Source organism: Erpetoichthys calabaricus, chromosome 1, assembly GCF_900747795.2.
Source record: "Erpetoichthys calabaricus chromosome 1, fErpCal1.3, whole genome shotgun sequence".
Lineage (NCBI taxonomy): Eukaryota > Metazoa > Chordata > Cladistia > Polypteriformes > Polypteridae > Erpetoichthys > Erpetoichthys calabaricus.
This window is the reverse complement of record NC_041394.2, coordinates 311,633,458-311,650,052: the sequence shown is the minus strand read 5'-3', so window position 1 is coordinate 311,650,052 and position 16,595 is coordinate 311,633,458.

Sequence of the window (16,595 nt, the reverse complement as noted above, 5' to 3'; positions counted from 1 at the left end):
TATAGTAAAGCCAAATTGTTTGACTTGCATGACTCTAGAAATTGTCTGTATAAAACAGTTAAGTCAAGTAATTTTTATTGTCACATAACACAAATGTCATACAAGTAAGTGAAAGACTTATGTGCAAAGTCTGCTGTAGTAGAGCAGTATTAACATAATAGAATATACACATAATAATACATGTAAATATGAATTTGGGAATGTCACCTCCAATGATTTGTTGGACAGAATGCACCACCTTCTGCAAGGCTTTACCATTGATGGCAGTGCAGTTCCCATATCAGACAGTGATGCATCCAGTTAGAATGCTTTCAATGGTGCAAGAGTAAAATGATCTGAGGATATGAAGGCTCATGCCAAATCTCTTCAGCCATCTGGGATAAAAAGGTGGTGCTGAGCGTTCTTCACCACTTTTTCTTCACAGTCCATGTGAGGTCATTGGTGATATCCAAGAAACGTAAAACTGCTCTCTGTCTCCACAGTAGTCGAATTGATGGTGAGGGGGAGTGTATGCCTCCTTGCTTTCTGAAGTCCACTATTATCTCTTCAGTCCTGGCTAAATTTAGGGGGAGGCAGTTTTCTTGTCACAATTAGAAAATGAGACCCACTACAGTTGTATCATCAGGAAAAGTCAAAATAATGTAAAGCCTATGCCTAGCTGTACAGTCGTGGGTGTAGAGGGTATATAGGAGAGGACATAGTACACATCCCTGGGGGGCTCTTTTCTTGAAAATGAGTACAGAGGAAGTGATACCATCCAGTCTAACCACCTGGTGCAGATCCAACTGAAACTTCAGGATCCAGCTGCACAGAGAGTCGTTCAGACTCAAATCATCCTTACGGCCAGTTCATGCCCCTTGTCTACAGCCCCAGGCAAAGAAGTGAGAGATCTGGAGGCAATGGGGATTCTTAGGACCTTTAAAGTTTACTCTTAAGTTACAGGCTTCTGATCCTAACACTTGGTGATGAGCTTAGACAGGTCTGGTTTACCTGTTGTAGGCCTTAAGCCTCTGTAGTCTTGTAATTCATGTCCCTAACCTAATTGAACTTTCAATGAAACTTCTAGTTTGATACCTCCTACACTTTAATCTCTGATACCAGAAAAATGTAAGAATCTGGAATAAATTAAAACATTATTATCTTATATATTAAATCACAAAATAAAGCACAACAATAAAAGTTTAAGCAGATAATACCTAATATGCAACTCAACATCAGCACTACCAAGGAAATGGTTATTGAATTTCACCGCACCAAAGAGACTTTATGTCTGGTCCCTATTCAGTGGCTGGATGTTGAGGTGGTCCACTCCTACAAGTATTTGGGGATCTATATCAGTGACAGGTTGGACTAGTCTCAGACCACAGAGGAGCTACAGAAGAAAGGACATAGCAGGCTCTTTTTCTAAGGAGACTACGTTCCTTTAATGTTGGTAATGGTAACCTTTTTTTTGTTTGTTTTTTTTTTTTATTGAATCTATTAAAAACAATTAGCATTCCATACAAACAAGTCAAACTTTACAAAACTAAATTCAATTAAATCCCCACCCAAGAGAAAGAGAGGAAGGCCAACAGCCAGAGTAAAACTTTAAAGTGTAGAAAAGAGGGAGAAGAATCCTTTTCCCCAAATATGAAAGTTTATTCTAAAATATTATTGATTAGATCCTGCCAGGTTTTAAAAAAGTTTTGAACAGATACACTAAGTGAGAATTTGATTTTTCCAATTTCAAATAGTATATAACATCAATTACACACTGATTTGAAAGAGGTGTGCTAGGATTCTTCCAGTTGAGCGAGATAAGTCTACATGATAATAGTGAATTAATTAAAGGCAATTACAGTTTGTTTGTACTTCTCCACTTCTTCTGCATTTCTGATATGGCCAGTGCGATTTCCTATGCTGTGGTGTGTAGGGCTGATAAAATCACTGCAAGAGAAACCCACTGAATCAACAATCTTATTAAAAGTGCAGGCTCAATTATGGAATGCATGCTGGAAACCCTGGAGGTAATAGCGAAGAAGAGAATGAAAACAAAACTGAGCGCCATTATGAACAATGCTGCACATCCTCAGTCTGACACACACTGAGGACTTTCAGCCAATTAATTATTCAGCAGAAGAGTGTCAAGAAACGCTACTGGGACTCCTTTATACCAACAGCAATACACCTGCATAATGCTTTACTGTGACTATGACAGCCAAGTCAGAAGTTTTTCTTTCCGAAGTTGTACAGACCACCATGATTCTATCTATCTATCTATCTATCTATCTATCTATCTATCTATCTATCTATCTATCTATCTATCTATCTATCTATCTATCTATCTATCTATCTATCTATCTATCTATCTATCTATCTATCATGCTTTAGCTTATTTCAGGAGCAATAAAGACCAATCTTCTTAGCCTCGAACAAGTGCATAGTATTCACAAAAATTAAATGTCCATTAAAAAGAAAATCAAAAATGAAAAAAAAAGAAACTTTTTAATGTCAATGTCAAAGTCAATTTATTTATATAGCACATTTAAAACAACATAGGAATGCTGTGGCCAAAGTGCTTTACAATACAAGAAGAAAAAACATACAATTAACATAAAAAACATAAATAGAAATAAAATAAATGAACATAAATAAAATTAATAATAAATTGAAGTAAGAATACATAATCACAATGAGGAAACCATCAGTATTACTGAAGGTCACGGAAAGCAAGTGAATAGAAATGAGTCTTTAATCTTGTTTTGAACAGTTCAATAGTAGACGACTCCTTTATGTGATGAGGTAAAGAGTTCCACAGGCGAGGCGCAGCAGCTGCAAAAGCCCTGTCCCCCTTAGTTTTACACTTGGTACAAGGGACAACAAGAGACAACTGACCAGAAGATCTAAGCACTGTAGATGGCTGTTGTAAAGCACACAATTCAGATAAATAGGCAGGAGCAAGGCCATGTAATGATTTAAAAACTAGCAACAAGATTTTAAAATCAATTCGAAAACTGACAGGCAGCCAGTGTAAAGAAGCTAATATTGGAGAATCAGACTTTCTTGCCCCAACCAGAAAGCGAGCGGCAGCATTCTGGACCAACTGTAACCTGTGTATCAGGGATTTGCTAATCCCAGAATACAGCGAGTTGCAGTAATCTAGGCGAGAAAAGATAAAAGCATGAGTAGCTTTCTCAAGATCCCTAGAAGATAAAAAAGGCTTGATCTTACCTAAAAGACGAAGCTGGAAAACTCTTAACTACAGAATTAATCTGTTTCTCAAAAAAGACGTTACTGTCAAAAATAACACCAAGATTGTGGACTTGAGGTTTGCAAAAGACAGAGAAACAGCTGAGAAATCCAAGACCAATTTGGGCTTTAGCTGATGGACCCACTTTAAGCACCTCTGTTTTATTTTGATTCAAATCAATAAAATTATTAGCCATCCAAGATCTTAGTTCAAAAAGACAGTTGTGCAGTTGATTCATTGCAGAGTTGCAGACGGGAATATAAACCTGAGTATCATCAGCAATGCAGTGAAAAGAAATGTTAAATTTCCTAAAAATAGCTCCAATAGGGTGAAGGTATATGGAGAATAAAATAGGACCCAAAATGGATCCCTGAGGAACACCACATTTAAGAGGAGCAGTAGACAAAAAAGAGGAATTTAAAGTCACTGAAAAGTGTTTACCAGTTAGACATGACCTGAACCAGTTAAGAGCAGCCCCTTTAAGCCCAACAAGATATTCAAGCCGCAACAGCAATATCTCATGGTCAATAGTGTCAACGGCAGCGGACAGGTCAAGGAGGACAAGGACTGCAGCGCTACCTGAGTCAGTAATAATAGAGATGTCATTGAATACTTTCAGGAGGGCCATCTCAACACCATGATAACGCCTAAAGCCAGACTGGTAGATCTCAAATAAATTATTGGAGTTAAGGTGATCAACCAATTGATTATAAATAATTCTTTCTAATATTTTAGCCAGAAATGGCAATTGGGAAATCGGGCGAAAATTGGCTAAAACTCCAGGATCTAATTCTGCCTTTTTTAGACAGGGACGCACCACAGCATGTTTAAAAAATGACGGCACAACCCCCTCACTAATAGAACCATTGATAATGGCTAATAAAGGTGGACCCAAAGCATCAAAGGCTTCCACTAAGAGGCGTGGTGGTACAATATCAAGAGGACTGAGAGTAGGTTTAAGCTTGTCAATAGTACTTTTTAACTGTGAACGTGAGACAAGATCAAAAGATTCCAAGACAATGCCATGATTAACAGTAGGAAGTTCATAGCCAGTTGGAATAATACCACAGTGGATTGTATCAATTTTAGTGACAAAGAATGAAACAAACTGCTCACATGAAAGAACAGTACTATTTAATCCCATTAACGATGGCCAAAGACAATACACAATCAAATAATAAATAAAAGAGAATATCCCTCTTTTGCATTCCCTAATACAACATGTAAAGTGCAATAAACTGGAAAGAAATAATAACAAACAAGACTTTAATGGCCTTTGAAAAAACATTTATGGACATATATCCAATTACAAAAACTATCAACTGGTTAACTTTGTTATGAAGAAGACCAGCCTTGTAAGTCAAAGTCAAAGTGAACAAATTTATAGATTTGTCACATAATCCACTGAACATGATCTTCCTCTTCCTGAAGAAAATCACCTAATGAAAAAATACCCACAGGGAGCACTCAGCAGGGTTTTTAACTTAATTGACTGACCAAAATATGCAATTACTGTAACATGTGGTCATATCACTGCACATTCAGGAGACCTCCTAAAAAAGGAAAGTTAGCACAACAATAAACAAAAAAATAAAGAAATCCTATACCTGGGATCTTTAACTGATTGTTGGAATAGTTTTAAATGAACAACAGAATCAAATTCAAAAACAAGAAAATGATAAAAAAATAAAAAAGGTTCTATAGGTTGTTAGCATCAGGAGCAACTGTGTGCTTTGGGTGCACAATTATTGAAATCAGATTTGAGAAGTGCCTGTGTGTAAAGCTAAATTAAATTATTTCTGCCAAAGACCAGTAACTGCATGTCTACTGAGCGTTAATAATAGATGAGATCCTGCAAACAAACAAACAAATAATTACATATATACATAGTTTTACTGGCAAATAAATGCAACCCTGTTATTTTCTTTTAAAGCTGCAGTTTAGATTCAGGTGACACTACACCATCAGCTTGTTGCCTGTTTTAGCAATTAGTTACTAAGAAGTTAAAAGCAGTGTTGGGGCAACAGACAACATGGAACAACTGGAAGAAGGTATCAGGAGTATTGTGTGATTGAAGAATTAAACAGAAGGTTAACACTAGAATTACCAGAGCCTACGAAAAAACTCGTAAATCCGTCCCACCTTAAATCGCGTCTTAAATCCGTTTGCACCTCTCCGCCAGAGACCTTTGTCATCTAAATGTGCTGATAAAGCTACTAGCAGCCAGCTATTCCATCCCCCCACCGACTTAGAATGAACTTCTCTCCTAGCTCAAGCCTTGCCTTGATTTGATTACCTAGGATTGAAGTGGAGTTTTACAGTGGAAATAATTCTAGCGTTATTTGGAATACACGCATTTCATGTGTGTTCCATTTCTATAGTTGGCTGTGCAAACACATTTTTAAAACAGAAACGTTTTTCATATTCTAACAGTAAATGACAAAATGTAGGCATAAACTATATAACGTATGAAGCCTGAAGTCCATATATCAAAGAAACACTTTCACAAAAGGTACAAATAAAAGAACACGTGCGCCTTCATTCAAAAAAAAAAAAGCCGCGTTAGCATGCCACATTGACTTTCTTACTACAACCGCCGCAGTGGTGTAATGGTATCAGCGCCTGACTGGGAATCAGAGGGTGGCGAGTTCGATTCCGCACGGCTCCACTTCGAGAAATTAACTGCTCTTATTCTTACAATTTTAGAATAACAATATAAATTTGATTTCAGTCTGTAACAGGCGGTGTAACTTATGATACTGGTAAGGTTAGCTTTTTTTTTTTTTTTTTTTTTAATTCACTTTTCATTCTCGCAGTCGCATTCAGAATCAATCCATACAACCCCATCTGACACAGCTGGTTTCACAAAAATAAAAGTGCACTTTTATTCAATACTATAACCGAAGAATAAAGAAAGCAAGTTACAGTTGGTGGTTGATACAACAGCTTGCGTGGTGCAATGTTAAGAACTGCTGATGTGATGAAGAGAGACAATGACTATGTGGGCAAAAGAGTGATGAGAATGGAAGTACAGGGGAAGAGAAAATGAGGGAGGCCAAAGCAGAGGTGGATGGAAAAAGTAAAAGAAGATTCGAAGGAAAGGGTTTGACTGAAGAAGAGGTGCAGGAGCCAGCTGTTTGGAGAAGGTTGATCAGGCTCATTGACCCCACATAGAAGTGGGAAAAGAGGAAGAAGAAGAAGATGAAGAATGAAGATAAAATAATATAGAAAATTTTAGTCTTAGAATAATTCAGTAGTGATGACACTGATTCAGACCTCAGTCTCCCTCTTTAGGATGTCTGCCTAAAATATCAAATATTATTGAATTTACATTTAGTGATTTCCAACAAAAGTGCTCAGGAACTGCTACTTGAACACATTGGGTTTTTTTCATCATTCCTACCATTTGTGCTATAAAGAACATTCCATTTGGGTGTTGTTCAATACTTTTATTTTGAAGTTTAATATCCCATAACATTTGTAATTGAAACATACATTTCCTTGCTTAATTAATATTTTCTTATATGTAATTTTATTATTACTCACATTTATCATAGGTTTCATGCTTACTATCTTGCAATCTTAAAAAGCATCATCATCATTTCAGTCATTATATCCAATGCTGGATGAAGGATTCTCCCTTACCACTCCAGACAACATAGTCTGCCATTTTTCCAATCCACACCAGGCCTGCAAGTACTTCTGTCTTTTTTGCCCATCTTTTATTTGGATATCTTCTAGGTAATTTATGTTGGAAATCCACTGTAAAATGACTTAAAAACATATCTAATATTATATAATTATTTCAGAACATCTTGATTCAAAAGTTCACTTTTAATTGTATTCCTTATAACAGATATGTCATTTTATTTATTAAGGCCAGGGTCTTAGGCCAAGGTGGTTTGTTTTTTTGACACCCTGGAGTTGTTTATTATTATTATTATTATTATTATATATTATTATTATAAAGCAGCAATTGTAACAGTATCCTGCCATATGTTTCTGCTAAGTTCTTGTATATAAACTTAAGACATAAAATTGTCCTTTTCCTTTATATATACTTTTCTTCTTTATCTTAAATTTATTTCAAATTAGTGAGTTTCCTTAGACCAGATGTAGCCCAGCAAAGTCAAGTCCAGGACACCATTAAACAATAACTGTATTGGGCAGCAGTGAAGTTTTTTCTTTTTGTTTTTTTTCTGTTACTGTGAAATCGCTCCCCTGGCAGCACATTAATATTAACAGTAAATGAAATGCACTTGGAAGACTGATTGCCAGCATGTGTTTTTAAGTCCACAGTAAAGTCACTGTTGGCAAAACAAATGAATGAGTGCTGCACAGAATCGGCCAAATGGTTTCATGCAACTGAGTTATTGATTACTATCCATTTATTGTCTATGCCATTTTATTCATGTTTAATCATTTCTTTCAATGACATCGCTTATTATGGGTTAAGTTAAAATATTTTAGTACATTTGAACTAATTCCTCATAATTAAAATAATTCTGTCATTGAGACACAGAATGTTTAAACTGAGACACTATTAAAAATATACATGCAGATCTATTTCCTGAACCTGCTTATTCAATTCAGCATCATAGGGAAACACTGATTGAGTTACCAGTCTATCATATTTTCTCTTCCACTGATACATACCGAGCCAAACAAGAGTAGCAGCCAGTCAACGAGTAAATAAATAAATAAATAAAAACTTAATGGAGAAAAACCTACACAAACACAGAAAGAACATTGTAAACTCCTCATTTTGGAGAATATCCAGGCAATCACTAGCTAGTACAGACAGAGGAAATGTCTGGGACAACCTAACTTTATTCCCAAACCACCTCAACTGGTTCATCTCAATCCAGAGAAGCACGTCCGGTATTGCAGAGCTTCTTTCCCATTTAGTGGAGAGTTATCGCAGCAACGATTCACAGGAACCTCATTTAGTCAACTTTCATTCACAGTCTCATTCTTTTATTTACCATGCAGAGCTCATAACCATTAGCCATGAGGAAAACTGGTAAAGTAATCAAACTGCTGCACCAATTCATTTGGCAGTTTCACAATAAACATCTACCCTCAAGCATAAAGAACCCAACAAAGGGTTTGAGACAGCCCTCATCCCTTACGTGGATCAAACAAACCACTCTCTTCTTGGAAAAGACCATGACCTCAGTTAGGAGGTGTTTATTCTCGTTTCAACTGCATCACACTCAGTAGAAATCAGTCCAGTTTCTGTTGGATGAGGTATGGAAGACAACATCACTTATAAAAAGTAGAGCTGCAATCCTTTGAAGTTCTCAAAGTGGATACCCTCCAAACTTCAGCAGAATGTTGATGTCTTGTCCAGGAAAATCATGAGACAATATGCATCATTTCTTTTTGTGGATTCAAGCACCCAAATTGAACAACTTAGTAGCAAGTATGTGAACACAGCTTCCGCTGTGACTCCAGGGACCAAATAGGTAGCTGCAGCTATTATACCATGTGGTATACTGCAGATTTTACCAATCTAAGCAGCACGTTTATATAGCATTAGAGAATCCTCAGAACTCTTAGTCTATTAGTCTTTAGATTAAGCCTAGTACCTATCCATTCATTTTTTCCAACTCTTTTATGCCTTTTTTGTAATATAAAGATTAAAATAGTATTACTGATTTGTTCTGAAATGCATGCTCTGAAACTTAAATATAATTTCTTTTGTCTTGTACTCCATACAGTGGGTAGGTGGAGTGGTGGCTCTGAGGCTAGGGATTTGCACCGGCAATCGAAAGGTTGCTGGTTCAAATCCTGTAAAAACGCCAGAAGTGACTCTACTCCATTGGGCCCTTGAGAAAGGCCCTTAACCTGCAACTGGTCCATCCTGGGTGTGATGTTAATCTGCATTCAACCCTGCAAGCAGGTCCTCCAACTTGCAGGGAAAACCTGGGGGTTGAGGGCAGGACTGGCACTCCAGCCAGTTTAAAAAACCTCACACTGTTTCAGTGTGGTGCTGAGGTGTCACCCATTGTACAGCTGCACTCAGATCTCGATCTGGGTGGTATGTCATGTGGTGGATGCGGCAACACTCTGTAATCAGCACATGCTCCCAACCTCTCTCTATATAGTGTGAACACAATTTCCAATTAGCTTTTTTTATTGCTTATATACACAGCCAGTATGAATGGAGTAATGAGCCTAGTAGGATGTCTTCTCCATAAGTGTGATTGTCAGCTATAGTTCCCTTTTTTGTAACTAAACTGAATATTTGGACCATGCACCATGTATGGTCTAGACCTCCAAGCTAATAAGGACTAAATTCTTTAAAAGACACTCAATCACATAGTCGCTGATTAATCTGGCTTTTTTCATGAAGAGATTTCTGCTTTGTTTGGCTGATTCAGTATAATGGAACACTGCTGTGAAGAACTACTGCAGCCTTGCTGTGTGGCATAATCTGCACTTACCAGCTCCTATACTTTACATATGAAATATATTGACAGATTGCAAGCTTGTCCACAGAGTAGTCTCAACACCTACATATACAGAGACACTTGTGAGGTCCTATGCTGCTTCTCAACCACACAGGTCTACTCATGAATGGCATCTGGTGGTGTCAGCTCTGAGTGCTAAGAAATCTCAGTCCTGACTCTTTTCATGTATTGCTTCTAGCTGGTGGAATAAGCTGCCCTACTCCATTTGAAACTCTGACTCCCTCAATGTGCTTACACATTAAACATTTCAGTACTATCTTGTTCTGTGAATTTCTGTCTAATTACAATGGTTTTGATGTCTTTATGAACGCATGACTAATTTGTATTTTGTTCTGAGCTCTTCACTTGTGATGTCTAGCGACCCACGTCCTGCTTACAGAGGAATTGAAGCATTATGCACATCTGACTCTGTAACTTGGAAAGTTGCAGTCAGGGCGGCTGATGGAACGGTCCTTCCGGATGACACTGCATTTGTGAACCGCTTGGCTGGCTACTTTGAGCAGTTGTTCAAAGCTGATCCTCCAGCTGGGATATTGAATATCTCTGGGTTCACAGTTCCTGAAGCTGATCCTCCAATTAGCTGTGAACCACCCAATCTCACCGAGATTACAGAGGTGGTCAACCAGCTGAGGGAGGGAAAGGCGGCAGGGATCTATGGAATCTGAGGTTAATTTCTCCAGGCTGGTGGTAAGGCTGTCCTCCTGGTATTGCAAGCAATCTTTGCTTCCATTTGCATCCCAACTGACTGGAAACAGGATTTGTCATCCCTATCAGGAAAGGGAAGGGTGATCGCCTGGATTGCAGCAACTACAGGGGGATAACACTGCTCTCAGTGCCAGGTAAGGTCCTTGCTAGGGTCATCCTCAATAGGATCCATGAACACTTAATTACCTACCAGCGACTGGAACAGTCTGTTTTTATGCCTAAGAAATCTACCATTGACCGCATCCTGGCACTGAGGGTTCTCATGGAGCGCAAACGCGAATATCTGCAGAGTTTCTTTGCAGCCTTTGTCAATTTTTGTAAAGTGTTCGACTCAGTTGATCAAGCTGCCCTGTGGTACATCTTGAGGGTTTGCAGGATCCCCTCAAGGTTGCTGGATATCATGGCCGGCCTGTACACTGGTACTGTGAGTGCTGTGCAGAGTGGATGCAGAACCTCTGTGTTTTTCCCAGTTGATTCTGGGGTTCATCAGGGGTCTGTTCTGCTCCTACTCTGTTCAATACTTGTATGGACTGGGTGTTGGGCAAGGTCGTGGGGTCCAGTGGCTGTGGGGCATCTGTTGGTGAAGAAGGATTCACAGATATTGACTTTGCTGAAGATGCTGTGATCTTCGTGGAGTCAATGGAGGCACTGATCGGGGCGCACAAGAGACTGAGCGAGGAGTCTGAGTGTCTGGGCATGCGAGTGTCCTGGAAAAAAAACAAGATCCAGGCCTTTAATGACCTCTTGGGCACAGCCATCAGCAGTGTGTCTGTTTGCAGAGAGAGTGTCAACCTTGTTGAGTGGTTTACTTACCTTGGCAGTGACATTCATGTCTCTGGTGACTCTTACTATGAAGTCAGTAGATGGATTGGGAGAGCATGGGGGGTCATGAGGTCACTGGAAAGGGGTGTGTGACGCTCCCGATATCTATGCAAAATGACGAAGGTCCAAGTCTTTAGAGTCCTGGTGCTTCCTGTCTTGCTATATGGCTGTGAGACATGGACGCTATCCAGTGACCTGAGATGAAGACTTGACTCCTTTGGTACTGTGTCTCTCCGGAAAATCCTTGGGTACTGTTGGTTTGACTTTGTATTGAATGAGTGGTTGCTCATGGAGTCCAGAATGAGGCACATTACCTGCATTGTGAGGGAGTGTCAGTTACGGTACTATGGCCATGTGGCACGTTTCCCCGAGGGTGATCCAGCTCGTAAGATCCTCATTGTTGGGGACCCGAGTGGCTGGACCAGGCCAAGGGGTCGCCCACATAACACCTGGCTGCAGCAGATAGAGGGTAATTTCCGGAGGGTGGGACTGGATCGCGTGTCTGCCTGGGGGGGTTGCCAACCGGGATCCCAAGTTGTTTCGTCGTGTAGTGGGTGCAGCAATGCAATGTACCAGTGCATGCTTCCCAACTTGACTTAACTTGACTTTTGTAAGTCACTTTGGATAAAATCATCTGCTAAGCAAATTAATGTAATGTAATGCAAAAGTAAGCAGCGCAGAAGGGGTCTGTCTGTCTGCACAGAACCCAGTTCACCAACAATCGAGTTTTCCAAATATATCCTTATATCTAAACCTTGCTTGGCACTATCTTTAGGGATTTCCCCTGAGGTAAGATGTCATCGAAATCAAATTTTTCAGTTAAATTTAGTTTATTCTTATTAAGCACACATTCACTTATCTCTCCATCACTCTATACAATAACTATAAATATCATATGAAAAAATGAAGCTTAAACACAAATCATAAGGCTGAAACATAAACAGAAAACCATTATTCAATATATACAGTACAAAAATATACAAATACTGTATACTGATGGAAAAAAGAAACACAATACTCATTATTGGGAGAACATTTGAACCTTCAATGGCAAAAAACGAGAATAAATTAGTACTACAGAGGAAAACAACTGGAAATAATGATAACTGTGAACATTTTCAACAGTTGCCTTGCAATCCTTTAGTGTCTTGTGTCACTGCATCTTGTGTCCACCATTACTACAGAAGGGCATGGAAGAGTTGCTAACCAGTAGCAGGCCAAAGCTCATGTCTCAACTTGTTATCCGGAGCCTCTCAAAGGTGTTCTCCTGGTTTAAAGTCAAGTGAAAGTACATGTCAAGGCAACACTCATTCCACGGGACAGCAGCAGTCTGTGGACTGACATTGTGCTGCTGTAGGGTCTGACAGTTTGTCTTGCTCTGAGATTAACATTTTGAAGCCTGTCTTTCACTGTCATGTCCCTGATGTGGGGTTTGCTTCTGCTGATGGTTTCATCAGTAGTACAGGTTCAGCAAATGTTTGTTTTTTTGAAATTTTAACACTGCCTTATCCTATTTGTAAAGATACTGACAGAAATTAAGAGGATTTAAGATTCCATCCAGGATGCACTCCTTTACATGGAGTCATGTGGATGTGTAAAAAAAAACACACACACACACAAAATAATGGAGTTAAAATGGAACTTGTAACACCTTTTAAAAGTATTTAGATGAGATATTAGGACAACTTAGTTTGATGGACTGAATGGTGTGCTTTCACTTGTTAAACATTTATATTTGTATTTGTAACAGATGTGTCATGAAAACTCTCAGGCAATTTATCACATATTTTAAAATAATTTCTTTCATTTTAGAAACTTTCCCAGTTCTTAACTCCCTTAGTCTCAAGGAGGCATTCACAATCTCCAGGATATTCTTAATTTTTCAAGACTGTGCATGTTCCTGGATCTACTCTGACAATTTGATCCCCCTCTCTTCTCTTTTATCTTTAGTTTACTCTGTCTGCCATTCCTGTTTAGGCTGATGACATAATCTCTCTATGACAATGGTGTATACAGAATTTCATAATATTTCATAGCCTCCAGAATTACAGAAGCCCAGTTCATCTAACACAGTACTCTGATTATGCCTTAGGCTCATGAACTGCTAAAAGATGTTCTTTTTCTTTCCCCAAGTCTGCCAATTGATCTCCAACCCACTTAACCTCAGTGGTTCCATACATATTTCTCATAATTATCTTCTGTTTTTCATTGATTTTAATTCCTCAAAAGGTCGCTTTTTGGAATATGTTACCACAAGTCAAACCAGCCTGAATTTTTGAGTATATAGAAACTGCACTTTTCTTTGTATAAGGTAATCTAGTCAAAGCTTTCCATCACCAGACTTATGACGAATTCATGGGATCACAAGGCCTCTAGGAGAAGATGGCAAACATCTTAAATCTATTTATTCCTTTCTTTTAGTAGTAGAGTATTCACGTATTGCATTATTCTCTTTGATTATTCTCTTTTGTTTCCACTTCTGACTGATAGTTGACATTTTTATCTGTAAAATTTAAATAGGAGGACCTGGGTGAACCAATTATAGCTGAGCATGGTGAGCCTGTAGACCAGGGGTGTCAAACTCATTTTGGTTCAGGGGCCACATACAGCCTAATTAGATGTCAAGTGGGCCGGAGCAGTATTCATAACATAATTACCTATAAATAATAGTAAGTCCATGTTTTTTCCCTTTGTTTTCGTGCAAAGAAGTACAAGTACATTAGAAAATCTTCATATTTAATGAAATGTTTTACAAAACATATCAACATATTAAAACATATAAACAACCTCAGATTTCTTAAAACAAGTGTTTGCACAAATACAAACAAAACTTTAAGTCAGAGGTATTTGGAACTGAAAAATATAGTACTGCACCTTAAAATTTATGGCATTACATGAACAATAGGATTCCACCAAACCAAACTCTTTTGTAGTGAAGCTGTTAACTTACATTAAATGTAACATTTTTTAACTGTTTCTACAGCAAGAATTCATTTTCACAGAACTGAATTCTTTAAGTGCAATCGGTGTCTGAAGCAATATTTTAAAGGAGTTAGTCACATCTAGACTACTTTGTTTTTGCTCCTGAAACTTGGCATCTTTTGGTCTGCACAAGTGCATCAATATCAGGTGTCATGTCCTGACTAGTAGCCAATCTCAGAATGTCATCTAAGTGCTTGTTTGTGAGCCTTGAGTGCAATTTTGTTTTATTGATGTTCATTACTGAGAAAACTTGTTCACAAAGGTAGGTTGTCCCAAAAATGCACAAAATTTTTGCAGCCAGGGCTGTTAATTTGGGGTACCCTGGCAAGAGATATTGATAAAATGTGTCCAAGCCCACTGAGGCAAACTTGTCCTTCAAATCTGCATCACATTGTAAATCAATTATCTCTAGTTGGATGTCGACAGGAACATCAGAAGCTTTGACTGTGAAGGGTGAGCGAAAAACTGCAAATTCTTTCTCGAGTTCACCAAAGATCTGAAACCGTTTCTCAAACTCACACAGCAATCCTGCAATCTTGTCTTTATACTGTTTCATGTCAGCATTAATGCCTGCTGCACATACCTCTCTTAGGCAAGGGAAATGTGCAGGGTCACCACTTGACAGCTGTGTCTCCCACAAAGTCAGCTTCAACTTGAATGCACATATGCTGTCATAAAACTGTGTGACAACTTTTTTGCAGCCTTGCAACATTTTGTTCAGAATATTCAAGTGCTCTGTAATATCCACCAGAAATGCAAGGTCCTGCAGCCATTCCTGACATTGTAATTCCATCGCTGGATTTCCTTTTTTCTCCATGAATTGTCCGATTTCCTCGCGTAGATCAAAGAAACGCCTCAGCACAGCACCTCTGCTTAACCACCTTACTTCAGTGTAGTATGGCAGGGTATTAGTAACGTGATTGTCACTGAGAAGGCAGTGAAACTGACGATGATTCAGGCCTCTGGCTCGGATGAAATTAACAGTTCGGACAACCACCTCCATGACGTGATCCATTTTTAACGACTTGCAACACAATGCCTTCTGGTGCAAAATACAGTGAAATGTCCAGAAACCATCTCCTCCATTAGCGGCTTGTACTTTCTCTCTGAATTTTGTCACAACACCTGCTTTTCTTCCGATCATTGATGGCGCGCCATCTGTAGCCAGGCTGACGGCGCGGGACCAGTCCACCCCGACTCTGTCCAGCGCGCCAACCACAGAGCCGAAAATGTCCTCAGCTGTTGTGGTGTCACTCATAGGCACCAACTCAAGGAACTCCTCAGTGACGGTCAATGTGTCATCAACTCCACGAATAAATATGGCCAGTTGAGCAACGTCTGTAATGTCAGTGCTCTCATCAATTGCAACAGAAAATGCAAGAAATGACTTGACCTTGTGTTTCAACTGCCTGTCTAAATCAGCCGATAGTTCCAATATCCTCTCTGCCATAGTGTTTCTCGTCAGACTAATGTTGGCAAATGCTTGTCGCTTCTCAGGACACACGAGTTCTGCAGCCTTCATCATGCATCTTTTAACGAACTCACCGTCGGAATACGGCTTTGATGCTAATGCTATTTCGTTAGCAATTACGTAGGTGGCTTTTACTGCTGCTTCACTGACCTCTCGGCTCCGAGTGAAAATTGACTGCTGTTTTCTCAGACCCACCAGCAATTCATTTATCTTCTCTCTTCTCAGTCATCCTTGCAAGATGTCGTATTTTCCACCATGATGAGTCTCATAGTGGCGCCGAATATTATATTCCTTGAGCACCGACACTTGTTGATTACACACCAAGCACACAGGTTTCCCATTTATCTCTGTGAATAAATAGGAAGTGGTCCATTTCTCTTGGAAAACCCTACACTCGGTATCCACTTTTCTCCTTTTTGACAAAGACATTTTGGCTAATGAGTGTGTCAAGGTGAGTAGAAAATAAGGTAGCCTACAGAGTGGCAGAGTTGTTGCTTCTTTTACTCTAATTAAAACAGTGCACCCCTCCCCTTTGACTAACACAGTGCGCCCCTCTCATCTGACTAACACCCTAGCGGATGATTTAGGAATTGCATTTTATTACGAATTTCGAGTTCGTGTCTTTTATTAATTTTTTTACTTTCAAAATTCATCCAGTGGGCCGGATTGAACCCCCTAGTGGGCCGGTTTTGGCCCGCGGGCCGTACGTTTGACATCCCTGCTGTAGACAGAGAGGGAAATGGTGCGTCCTGGCTGGTCAAGAGAAAAAAATACTTATAGCATTCTGTGAAAGTCAACCCATACAGAGACAGATGCAGGAGACACGTGCAAGCACACAGGACTTTTATTTTCTTTCTCCCTTGTGGGAAACATCTTCCCCGTCTCCCATAAGCACAAGACAGTCCCAAAA